This window comes from Chinchilla lanigera, unplaced genomic scaffold (assembly GCF_000276665.1).
Source record: "Chinchilla lanigera isolate Chin_1 unplaced genomic scaffold, ChiLan1.0 scaffold00072, whole genome shotgun sequence".
Lineage (NCBI taxonomy): Eukaryota > Metazoa > Chordata > Mammalia > Rodentia > Chinchillidae > Chinchilla > Chinchilla lanigera.
In genome coordinates, this window is record NW_004955473.1 from 4935020 (window position 1) to 4947453 (window position 12434).

The window sequence follows — 12434 nt, forward strand, 5'->3', positions numbered from 1 at the left end:
GAGTCTAGTTCCCGCCGCCGCCACAGTCACAGCGGCAGCAGCCCGAGACGCCGCGCTGCGCCGCGCGCCGCCTGTAGATGGCGCGGCAGAGGCGCCCAGCGCGCTGCGGGGAGGGTGGGGGAGCTCAGCCCCGCCGGGGAACCTGGACTGGGGCGGCGAGCTGGCTCAGAGAGGGGCTGGTGTGGAAAAGGCATGAGGGCCGCCAGAGACCCCGCTGGCCTCGGGCGGGCCACTGGGACTCCAGAGATGGAGCTGATCGCGTCAGGAGAACCGCCCTGCGGCGCGAGCGCCCCTGGCGAAGGGCTGGCTCCTGCGTGCTCGGTCGTAGTCCCGCGGGCCGCCTCCCGGGCCGCAGAGCGGGGGGCCGCTCTACACTTCAGCAAAGGGACTGAGGTTTCAGGGCCGCCTTTGCAAGCCGGTGCTCTTGACCGCCGGCACTAGAATGGAAACTCTGAGTCGCGTCTCAGGCGCAGGGGGTGGGTTTCCCTGAGCAGTCACTCTCCACCCTGGTTCCCTCGAGACCAAGAATGCACCTCTACCACAGAGCTGCAGACTGTGGCCAGGGCTGGGGCTCGGTCTGGGACCAGGCTCAGCCTAACGAGGGTCAAGGGTTTATCCTCAGGCTGGATCTAGGGCAATGCTTAGGCGTTCGGTGCTTGTCAGTCCAGTCTTCCAGTCTTCCAGTCTTCCAGCCTTCTGCTTCTATATACTGAAAAAAAACAACAAAAAAAAAAACGGAGCTAAGAGGCCTAGCTGGGGATCGAGCTTGCAACCTTCGTCTCCATAGAAGAACGTCTGTGCCCTAACTCCTTGCACGCCCTGAGCTCCAGAAGTCACGATGCGGCCCAGGACCTCCGATAGCAGTTCATGGTTATGTGGTGACTGTAAACAGATCGAGTCTAGCAGGGCTTGCAAAAATAACCTGTGGCCAGACACCTTCCAGCTGAGGGGGAAAACAGCTGGAGGCGCCAGCCCCATCCTCTCCAGAGGCCACGGTGGCCATGTCCATGATACAGCTTTGCAGATAAAATACGTGCACACTGTGAGCCTCTCTCTTCTGTGTCAAGAAGTAAGCCGACCCCATCTTGCTGTTTCGGGGGCCTCTTCTTCCCTGTCAATCCCTCTAGCTCTCCCATTTTTAGGATGTCTAGAGTCATCTGAGAAAGTTATAGAAAGATGTTCCATAAAGAAGAAAGGGAAGCCGGGCATGGTGGCACAAGCCTGTAATCGTAGCACTTGGGAGACTGAGGCAGGAGGATCTCTATAGTTTGAGACCAGGTTGGGCTACACAGTGAGCTCAAGAGCAGCCTGAACTACATAGTGAGACCTTGACTCAAAAAAGAAAGAAAGAAAGAAAGAAAGAAAGAAAGAAAGAAAGAAAGAAAGAAAGAAAAGAAAGAGAAAAAAACCCCAAAGGATCTTAAACATTCCCAAGTTTCACTGTGCCAGGAGAAATATAGTATGTCTCCCGCTGACCTGGGAGCAGGGGATGCCCAGCTGGAAAACCCTCTTTTCACTACCTTCCCCCTCAGGGTGTCCCCCAGAGCACAACTGATAGAAAAGATCATATTGGCAAAGCTTAATGCTCGCTGCCTCCTTTCTCCTCCCAAGCTGACCCCAAGTCCTCAACCTGCTCCCCCTTGTGATGCCACTGGGCTGAGCAGGGCCTAAGCTGGGACCTCTCCCTCCAGCCTGGCCCTGCACCTTTACTAGGTGACAGGGAGATCTGGTATACTAATTTGTGTTACTATGATAATGGATGCTAATGGGGTCACATGCTAACCACGGGCAGAGTTCTAGCCGAACATCACTGCCTCAACCCCAAGTCCAGGCTGCAGGGATGGGAATTTCAGACTGACTAATCACACTGTGGCTGGAGGGGGCGGGGGAGTGGGAGGAACCGAGGCCCCGGGACGTCTCAGGGTGCGTGTGCATTCTCTGGAGCTGCTGCCTCGGTTTCAGTTTCATCCTTGGCTGACACTTTCCTCCAACAAGTGGAATTGCTTTGGTTTCCCTCCAGCCTCCCCCCCTTGGACAGGCAGCTCCCTTCAGTCAGCCCTTTATTTCATAAGGGGAGCGATGGGAAGACAATTTGGCAGTGATGAGGAAAAAATGTACACGTAGTCACCCTCAGACACACAGGCTCACACACTCCACCGCCTTGGAGACCGCCCTCCACAAACACACACCCGCAAGGGGACTCAACACTCAATACAAGACTTGGGCCCACACATGCACACCCTCAACGATGGTCACACCTTCACTCACGGCTTCAAGACCCGCACAGATGCACATACAGACAGGCAAGGCCCTGGCAGAGACGCATGCCACACACAGCCCATAAGCACACTCACACTGGCTCGCGCAGGCCAGCAGCAGCAGCCGCCGCTGAGCTGGATAGCTTCCTCAAAAGAGGGCTGGAAAGTTTGTTTGCTGCCAGCAAAAGGGGCCTAGACATTCCGTGAAATGACTCATGCTGCACCTTTATAGACATTAAATGTTGTATTTTGCTGCATTAAACAACAACAATAACCCTCATCCCGTGACGTGAGGACAGGGTGGGGAAACTGAGGAGCGGCTGACTTCCTGTTGGCCTCAGCTATGCCTCTGTCTTACAGTGTCTCAGTCATGCCCTTGCTTCCCTGTGGGATGGGGCAATCCCCAGAGAGCAGGGTCATCCATCTCCTGGTACAGCCCTCAGCCTGGGCTTGCTCCTCAGCAAGATGCTAAATGGGGTCTCATGAGCCCGCCATGCCCTCCATCCCCTGAACCAGATGGCTGCGCCCAGGAGCCATGTCTGAGCCCTTCCTGAGCTCCCTCCTACTCCAGCTCCCTCTTCAAGTCTCCCTGCACAACTGCAGGGTGCACCATTCCCTTATAAAATGTAAAGTGCGCCATACGCGACTAGCGCCTCCTCTTCTCCTCGCGGTCTCTTCTCTGTCTGAGGAGGGAACAGCAGCTTGATGGCTGCTCACGTCCCTGTTCCCCAGATCACTCAGGCTATGCAGGAATCACTTGGTGCTCCCGGGGTGAAGCGTCCATGTGGCGCTATCGTGCTGCAGCTGCACCAGGCTGCGGGCAGGTCAGCTGAGACCCAGCCTCCTTGGCTTCACTCTGAGGACAGCAGAAATCAAAAGCATGACACATGGCAGGATCGGGGCCAACGGATGCTGAGGGCTGAGGGGTTAAATCTGGCTCTACTGGACAAGGGCCCCAAGCCCTTGAATTGCTGCACTGCCCTCGGTAGGTGCCCAGTGCAAGTGCCTGCTCCTGTGCCTGGCCCTGGAGACATCAACTGGCTGGGTTCTGGCTCCAAGATAGGAGTGGGGACCAGTGGGATTAGAGACCCCAGGGGACTTGCTGAACTCTGCCATGGGCGATTTCAACTTTTTTTTTTTTCCAAATAAACCACAGGCTTGGGTCTTCTTACTTCTCCAATCTCCCACCATCCCAGGACCACAAAAGGCACTGAATCTGTTTTCCAAACACCAACCCTACTCCTGGCTGCAGATGTGACGGGGACAGCACTGCCCAGCAGCCACTGTGCTCAGAGCTGACATGCTGAGTGCGAGTTCAGGCGAGTAGCATCTCCCGCCGGACTGTTGTGTCCTCCAGACAGCCTCCCTGAGCCGCTGTCCAGCCTACCAAGAAGTGAGATCCGGCATTCCCCTGAAGTTTCGTGGGTGCTCTTTTGTGCCCAGGCCTGTCTGGTGGGCAAATGTAGAATTTTTCATCATAATCACTGAAAACTGGGTAGGGGCCAGGTGTAGTCGTGCACCCCTGTAATCCTGGCACTTGGGAGGCTGAGGCAGGAGCCACAAGGACAGCAGGGATAGTGAGTTCAAAGCCAGCCTGACTACATAGTGAGATCCTGTCTCAAAAACTCAAATTACGTCCTTAGTAGGGTGGGCTGGGAGGACCAAGTGGCTTTCTAAAAGCCCTAGTCAGGCATTCTTTCCAACCAAGGAAGGTGACCAGGCCAATGAAAATCATGATTTTGGAAGCCGCTTACCAACTCCATCCCCTCATCTGCCTGCCTGTGCTTTAGCCTGGGTGCAACCCTACCTCTAACATGGGCCAGAGCAGTGACCTGTCATCCTGTCATCTGGGAACTTCGGTATAACCTATCCCAGGGAACTCTATTTTTCAGCTACTCAGTAAAACACTGCTGCACAAGGTCCTGAGTTCGACTCCAATACAAAAAAAAAAAAAAAAAAAAGAATGAAATACTGCTTATGCTAACAAGCCACAGCCCGGGACATCAGGATTTCTGTCTGTTTTTTTGGGATACCCAGGCCCTTCTCTGGTAAGCCCAACAAAAGCAAATCTCGGTTTACTGAACACAACAGAAGAATGATGGCTGGTTTTACAGAAAGGGTCATGGGAACTTCTTAGCTTTCCAGTGAAGAGGATCCTTTGAAACCATAACTTCTCTTTGGGCTTTCGAATATGCTACTCCTTCCAAAGGTCTGATCAATTGGCAACTTTTCTTGCATATGTCAGTGGTGGAAAGTCAGGGTTACAGAAGCTGTGGCGTTGTGGTATTCTGGCCACAGGTTTGAATAGAATTTGTTGAGGCTAGCTGGGTGTGGTGGCACATGCCTGTAATCTCAGCAGTTAGAAGGCTGAGGCAGGAGAGTCACTGTGAGTTCGAGGCCAGCCTGGGCTACATAGTAAGTTCAAGGCCAGCCTGAACTACATAGTGAGATCCTGATTTTTTTAAAAAAGGATTTGTTGAGGCCAAAGTGTTAAGTGACAAGGGAAGTAACCAGCCATCCTGTCTCCAGAGAATTCGGGGTGATCTGCAGAAGATCATGGGCTCTCAGGCACTGCTTGGAAGAGGCAGGGGTGCTCAGCTTGGAGAGTTGTCAAGGTGGGCAGGCAAGTTGAACGCATACTTTGGGAGGTGGTCCCATGCAGGCTGTGGGCAGCTGGGAGCTCCCTCTGCTCCCGGTGGGGTCCAGGTTCTGAGGCCTGAAAGCAGCCAGCTGTGGCTGGACAGTGAGGTAACACGGAGGAAGGAGAGGGGCTGAGATTACCCTGGAGGGTGGCACAGCCTCGGCATCCACAGGCAACTCGAGAAGGGGAATTCCTACCAAGTCAGAGGATGAGACATTGGCAGAGACAGTGTGGCTGTCCTCAGGACAGTGGTGATCTCAGCCTGGCTGGCCCCACCTGGCTGGGGCTCACCCAATAGGTAAGTGGGGAGCCAGGTGGGGAAGGCCCAGCCGGCAGTGGAGCAGCAAGGTCACGGGCAAAGGCAGACAGGAAGGTCGGTCTCATGACTTCCCAAGGTGAGGGCAACACAAGATTTTCACAAAGGGGAGCAATGTTTCCTATGACTACCTGATCACGGTGCTGTTGTCTGTTCAGAGTGCCTGGGAAAGGTGGGAATGCACGGGGTTCCCACGAGCCATGGGCTGCATGCAGGTCACCGTGACTTGGTCTGCAGTAGGAACCTCTTTGCTCTTCCCAAGAGCAAGACTTGGCCTCAGATGCTGCCTTGAGTCTTCAGCCTTGGTTTCCACCACACACACTTACAGGAGGGATCCACCGTGAGTCCTCAGCGCTTCTGTCTGCTCTGTCCCTGCTGAGTTTGCTTCTGAGAGCTGGGCTGAGAAAACAAGATGAAGGTGAAGATGATGCAGCTGAAGATAGTTAATATTATCGAAGGCTTGAGAGGCACTAGGCACTGTCATAGATGTAGGCTGTCTTATTCAGCCCTCAACACAGCCTCAGGAGGGAGGGTTTGTTTTGGGGGGGCTACCAGGAATCGAACTCAGGACCTTGCGCTTGCCAGGTAGGCGCTTATGCCACTGAGCTATATCCCCGGTCCAGGAGGGAGGTTCTTATTAGCCCCAATTTTCTTTTAAGGTACTGGGAATCGAACTCAGGACCTTGTGCTTGCCAGGGAGGCGCTTGTGCCGCTGAGTTATATCCCCAGTCCCTATGCCCAATTTCTAAATAAGGAAAGTGAGCGTTGGAAGGTTTAAGTGACTTGGCCAAAGTCACTTTCCTGGTACAAGGTGGAGCTAGAACAGGAACCCAGTCCTGTCCTTAGAGATCATTAAACTCTTAGCAAAATGGAAAAGTGTGTGTGTGTGTGTCGCTTACTGAGTTTCAAGGTCAAGGGAAGAGCAGCTTAGGGAGCTCTGAGACCTACCACACACTTGAAATGGGAGCCTCACAGGCAAGAGGCCCGCTCAGAACTGTGTGTCTCCAGGATCTGCAATCTCCTGAGGAAAGCATATCCACTTAGAAAAGAAAATGTAGAAAATTTCTCTTGGTGCTTGTTGAAGGGATTTGGCTATTGGTAGGCAGGCAGTCTCAAGGGCCAGTGCCCCAGTCCAGCCACTAGCACTTTCCCTGCCAACCTGCAATCTGCAGATGCCTTCGCAGATGTCATTCACTGCCACTCCTATCCCCACGCCTGTGCCAAAGATGGTCTTTCCCAAGGCCAAGAGAGTAGGCCCCTCCACCACCTCCACCTTTCCCCAAGGTCCCTCTGTCTCCCATGGCCCCTGCAATTGCTTTCTAGCAAGGCCAAGGCCTGGCTGGGTGCCTCCTCTGGACCACGGAGAGCTGGAAAGAGTAACAGTTTGCAGCAGACTCTCCAGGAACCTCCTAGCTGCAGCGCCAGGTGGGAGCTGGTATGGATGCTGAGACAGGCCAGAGGAGAAGCAAAGAGGACACAGAATGGAGACCCTTGGGGTGGGCTCCTTATGGAAAGCAGCTTGGCTTTGGATGGGAGAGGAACGAGCCTGCCTTTGTCCCAGCGCCCCAAATCTGGTTGCTTTTGCACCTTCTGTGTTTGCCCTCCCCGCCACACCCCGCACCTGCCCTGATTCCTATACTCCTGGCCTCTTCCACCTAGGAGTGCATGAAACTCCAATCATGCCAGCCTGAAGATGTATTTGGTTTGGGCCTCCGCAGGGGCGTTGGACGCGTTCTTCCCACATTGTGTCCTCCGGGGATCTCCTGGCCTCTCCTATTGCTGCCCCTGCCTCTTATTGTGCAGAACAGGGCCAGAGGCGTCAAGCAGCGGAGTGCACAGGCCGAAGTGGCTGGACTCAGTCTGCTGGAGTCCCCCACTAATGGATTTCTCTGCGGGACACTGGGTGAGGGCTTTTCGCCCCTGGGGAGGGCGCTCTAAGAGGTGAGGACCCTGGGGACCCCAACTGTGAGCGGAGTCAGGCCAGGGCCGCTGGCCTGGGCAGAGTCGCCCTGAGAGGGCTCTGCAGGAGCCCTGCCCTCGCTGTCCCCGAGGCAAGCGTGCTGCTAGGGGAAAGAGGCCGCGCGGGCCCCTGGCACTGTTCCCCCTGCCGTGCTGGCGACCGCGGCGGCCCGCGGGCGGAGGGGCGCTGTTTCCACCGAGATGCCTCGTCCCTCCCTCCTTCCCTCCTCCACCCCGCCCGCCCGCGGTCCCTCCCGTCGGTCCCTCCCTCCGGCTCTTCCCTCCCTCCCGCCCTGCCTCCTTCGCACCCGCCCCAGCCGCCGGCTGCGGGGACGTGTGTCTCTAGTGCAGTTTCCCCTTTCGTTCGGTCGTCTTGGCGCAGTCTCCGCTGACTCGCGCCCCTTCCCCGGGCGGCGACCCCGTCGCCCTCTCCGCTTCCCAGCCCGGCCCTCCCCCGCGTCCACCCTGTCCCCCGGGCGCCCCACCCCGCCCCCCGACTCCTTTTATCAGGGGCGCCGCCGTCTCACCTGGTATTTGCATCTCGCCCTCCAACTTGCCATTGGCGGCGCGACGTGTGGGAGAGCCCTGCGCCTCGCCCGCCCGGACCAGCCTGCCCCGGCGCCGAGGTGAGTCACGGCCGGGAGGAAAGAGGGAGGTAGGGCGGGAGGGGGACCGCGGCCCTGGCCGCCGCGGGGACCGACCCGGCACCGCGCTCAACTTCCACTTCTGCTTTCGCCGGCGCCGAGCTGCGGCGCCACTTGCCCAGCCCAGCTTCCGAGGGGAGAAGGCGGGCTGGCGAGGCTGGGGACCGGCGTCTCAGCCTCTGGAACGGGGACGCGACCACGGTGACCAAGCCTGACCCGGCAGTTAGGGGTGGCCCTTAAGACACTCGGCCTCAGGTACGTCGATGGCGCCGAGTCTCTGAGGCTTCGGAGACCTCAGAAAGTTTGCCTCAGGGCGGGATCAAGGGCGCCGGGACCCCAGAGTCGGGCTGGGGCCCCGGGAAGGGTAGGAGAGCCGCCGCGTGTGGCGGGCCGCCCTGGCCTCGCCCCACCGCGTGCATGTTGGGGAACCCGGGCTCCTGATCCCGGGGTAGAAATGCAGTCGATTTTCTGAGTCGGGATCGAGGGCCAGTTTTTCTGTGCCGGAGCAGCCTGGTTTCCGTGACAGGGCGGATCATGACAGCGGGGCCCCAAAAGCTCAGCGCCTGAGGGCAGGAGGTTGGGCTGACTGTGGCGAGGCCGCTAGATTGATCGGGCGGCTCCTAGGGCTTCTGGGGCCAGGTGCTTTAGGGTCACACATACACATGCGCAGAAACCTATGACTTGGAGAACTGAATCGCCCAAATAGAGACCTCTTGGCAGAGTGCAGTTTCCTTATGTGCGGGGCGGCCAGTCTTCCAGCTCTGGGTTCCCGCTTTTCCCGATTCTCCCGCCTCTCTGTTCTCTCCCCTGCCACCACCCAGGGGACTCAGCAGCTGCACAGCGCGGGGCCCCGTGACGCCAGCGCCTTGCTTTGGATGCTTGGGGGCTGCCCAGGAGGCAACCACTTTACGGATTTCTGGCCTCTTCCCACCGCACCCTAACCCTGCTACTCTCTGCTTGCAACTGTATGGCTGCGACTAGGCCTTCCTGACTAGAGTCACCTCCTGACCCCTTGGCACTTTGGCGGTGCAGTGAGATTCTCCTAGGTGCTCCACCAGCAGCAGCTGAGGGATTTGATGGCCCTTTCATTCCTGCCCCTCATCCCTCTGCCCAAGATAGAGGCTTGTCTGGTCCTGCAGCTTCTTCTGGTTAATGTTTGACAGTTCACTGTAGCTAATCATTTTAATTAGCTCTTAAAGTGGGGAGGAACAGTTAACCTTGGACTTCTCGATTTTGGCCTGGTGGGGCCTCAAATGGGAGGAGTGCTGAGGAGGTGGGAAGGTCAGAGCGGAAGTGAGGTCACCACCCCAGGGCCTGAGCCACCACTGCTGGCCCCACCAGCTGGTGGGCACACCCACTGGGGACTCAACCCTTGTGAACTGACCCCAGGCCTGAATGCCAGGTTGGAGAGGTAAAGGGAACTCATCTAGCTTTGGCACTGAAAATGCGCAGTGAACACGTATACCCAGCAAGAATGCCAATCTCTTCTTGTAGTTAGCTCCACAAGGTTTTCCTAGTTATAAAATGTTTCATCAACCATTAGTTCACTGCACACACTGCAGAAGCAGCCTAGCAAGAGTGATCTGCAGTTGTGTGAAGAAGATCTGGAGCAGCTGGGGGCCTGTGTGGGGCAAGAGGCTGCCTTGCATGTGGTTATCTCTGGGGCTGGCTTCAAAGCCTGGGAACCCTTGTTGCGGGGAAGCATGAAGCAGGCTCCACGTTGCCACCCTCACCCAGCCTCTTGCTGTGAGCCGAAGGAGTGGCTTGTTTGCAACTATGTCTGGCATTTCTCCCTCTGCTGCACTGTTTGCTCGGTGGTTACTCAGGAACTGGCGCCCACCCCTGGACAAGCCAGGGGCCAGATCCACCCTCCACCTCTGGTGCTGAGCGGTGGCACATATATTGGGATCTAAAAATGAGGGTGCTTTGGGCTGTCTGTCATGGGCCTGATTGATAGTATGTTCAAAACGCGCCTAATTCTGCAAAGCTCGAGGCTTTTGTCCTGGAGAGGCCCGCCCAGTCACTGGCTGAGGCTATTGCTTCTGCAGGGGGACCTCTGCTCCTGAGCCTGGCCTTGGTCTTCTCTATACCAGCATGACCCCTAACTTTCTTATTTACCTCGCATCCTAGAGCATGGCTGGGTGAAACTCCCAGCTTTGTCTTTTACCAGCTGTGTGCTCCCAATCATACTCCTCAATTTCCTTGCCTAGCAAAGGAGACCCACTTCATAAAGTTTTACATATAAACTGCTTATTAGAACTGTGTGTGGCACACAGTACACCCGAACTGGCATTATGATGTTATCCAATGCAGTGCCTAAAACTCAGATTCAACTCAGCAAACATTTGCTGGGAGCCGGTCCCAGTACTGGGCCCCAGCAAAGTGGCAGAGGGGAAAATACGGATGTGAAGGAGATGCCACCTGCCTTTCAGGACTGTGTGCATCTTATGCAGGCCACAGTGGTGCAGGGGTCGGGGGAGACCAGATAAGTCATCTGTATAAATAATCAGAATTTAAGGCCAGGCTTAAATCCTTGAGCCAGCATGAAGAGCCAGTCAACCCCGACTCGGGCTTCTCCTTGCCTGGAGACCCTGGCTGCGTTCCGGTCAGGATGCTGCCTGCCTCCCAAGCCTGCCCTAGGGTTTGGGTGAGTGACACGGAAATGAAGAATGGTTTGCGCATGGGCTGCAGGTGCCAAGCATTCGGGATGTGATTTTGGGGGTGTCAGGACAGGCTGGCATCTCTAAGAGTCACCCTCAAAGCCCCCTGGCGTGACAAGCCTCACACTTGCCATGCCCTTTTCATCTCCATGGGGTCCCCCGAGTCAGAAAACCCATCGGTCAGCCTTCTGCCCTCAGGCCTGGGCCTGACCCCAACCCGGCTTTGGTCATCACCCCTGGATTTCTAAGCTGAAAAGAGGTTTCTGGCTTCACTGCCAATTTATTCCTTTTGTGGTTCTCAGACTGAAAACTAGGTCTGCAGGGGAGAAAGGAAACTCATGCGAGGTACCCAGAATCCACGGGTGCTTTCCTGGGGGCCAGGGGCTTTTCTCATCAACACCAACCTGCCTGCAAATCTCTGGCTGCTGAGCCTCATGTGTCGTGTAATAGTGGCTGTGCTGCTAATGCCCAGCCGCTTGGGCCCCAGCACTGGTTGCCAAGAAACTGCTGGTCGGGTGCTTATGAGGGTTCTGACCTCATAGGGGTTGGTGAGTTTCAATTCAGCGGACATTTATTAACACCTACTGTGTGCCTAACCTGCGCTAGGAGCTGTGGGGCAGCCGAGGGAAGGAGGTGGTGGGCCAGAGATGACTAAGACACTGAAACAATCAGAGGCGAGGACAAGCAGCCAGGCCAGTGGCCGGTCAGGTGCTAATTGTACTCCTCAGAGCAGAGGCCGGGACACTGAGGTCAGCAACAGCTGGAGAAGGGAGGGAAGGCTTTGTGAGGGATGCGGGCTCGAGCTAGACCTTGAAGGGGGGCAGGGGCAGCGAGGGGGAGCCTTCGCGCAGCAGAAAGGGGAGCAAAGACGCCTTTTTCTCTATTCCCCAGTCATGGACTGACCTTCCGCGGCTGGACGATTGTTTGGTAAATGTATGTCACATAAAAGACCAGGTCAGTGAGTGTGGGTGGCGTGGTGCAAACCCTGATCTCCACTTTAGGATATACAAAGTGGCGGGCACAGACAGCGAGCCCAGTGTGTATTGATAAGATACAAAGGGTGGCCAGGCTTTCCTGCCACCCAAGCTGAAGGGATTTCATTTGGAACCCCACCCCACCCCCAACACACACACAGGCTCAGGGCTGAGGGGAGGAGAGAGGTAGGGGACGGCGGAGCATGTCAGGAACACTGTCATGCCACAGGTGTTCACGGCACACACAGCCTGCCTGGGTCCTGCCTTGCCCTGGGGTTGTAAGCTTTCTCTGTGTGCCTAACCTGGGCTGTAAAGCCAGAGACTGGAGCGGAGGAGAGAAATTTTCATAATTGTCCCCTCTCCTTGGCCAGCTGGGAGCCGGCGGGTCTGGAGAGTCCCACATGTTTCTGGCCAGACCGCCACGTTTGTTCTGCCGCTTTTGTGTCTCCTATGGCTGGGTGTGAAAGGGGCCTTGGCTCTTGTGGGGTTTAATTGGATGAAACTCCTCACACCCCCACACACACCCTCATTATTTTTCCTCTCGATGCCTTCTTGCCTTTCCCAGTCCCCAGCATATTTCAACACCTAAGGGACACAGCAGAACGCCCCAGCTTCTTGGCTGAGAAGTGTTGTCCCTTGTGAGCTTCTTGGCAAAGAGACCCCAGCTGGCTCCCAAGGTGAGGAGGAGGCTCAGGCAACAAGGCACAGACCGCCACATTCCTAACCAAGAGTGGGGTCTTTCTGCCAGCTTTGAGGTAACTCTGCCATAGCATAGAATGAAGAGGAGACATGGAAGAAGAAGGTGTGTGTGGACGCATGTGTGTATGTATGCGTGTGTGTGTGTGTGCGTGTGCGCGCGCGCCTGTGTGTGTAATCTTTCTGGGGCAGGCACTACTATAGTGAAGATTGACACTCAAGCTGGGTGTGGTGAAGGTCTGTAATCCCAGTACTCTAGAGGCTGAGGGGCTGGGGATTTAGCTCA

At 56.2% G+C, this 12434-nt stretch overlaps 1 protein-coding gene and 1 long non-coding RNA gene across 7 annotated transcripts in view; one reads left to right on the forward strand and one right to left on the reverse strand.

Moving 5' to 3' along the window:
* Nucleotides 1–12434, forward strand: part of Elf4 (E74-like factor 4 (ets domain transcription factor)) — a 51514-nt gene that overhangs the window by 250 nt on the left and 38830 nt on the right. For 3 of the 5 annotated variants that reach the window (XM_005401248.2, XM_013523066.1, XM_013523067.1), the window contains exon 1: nucleotides 7489–7800. The exons of 1 other annotated variant lie outside the window; for it this stretch is intronic. The gene's annotated coding sequence lies outside the window, so the exon portion shown is untranslated. Of the gene's footprint in view, nucleotides 1–7488; nucleotides 7801–7830; nucleotides 8074–12434 lie in introns of those variants that run through there. One more of the 5 variants, XM_005401249.2, reaches the window with a different exon arrangement.
* Nucleotides 96–7791, reverse strand: LOC102010796. Of its 2 annotated transcripts, none has more exons than XR_001237109.1 (3): nucleotides 7702–7791; nucleotides 5347–5614; nucleotides 96–709 (listed from the first exon to the last, which is right to left on the reverse strand). It is a non-coding gene; the product is annotated as an uncharacterized LOC102010796 (long non-coding RNA). The 2 variants fall into 2 exon arrangements; XR_263580.2 differs by lacking the exon at nucleotides 96–709 and adding an exon at nucleotides 2399–3114.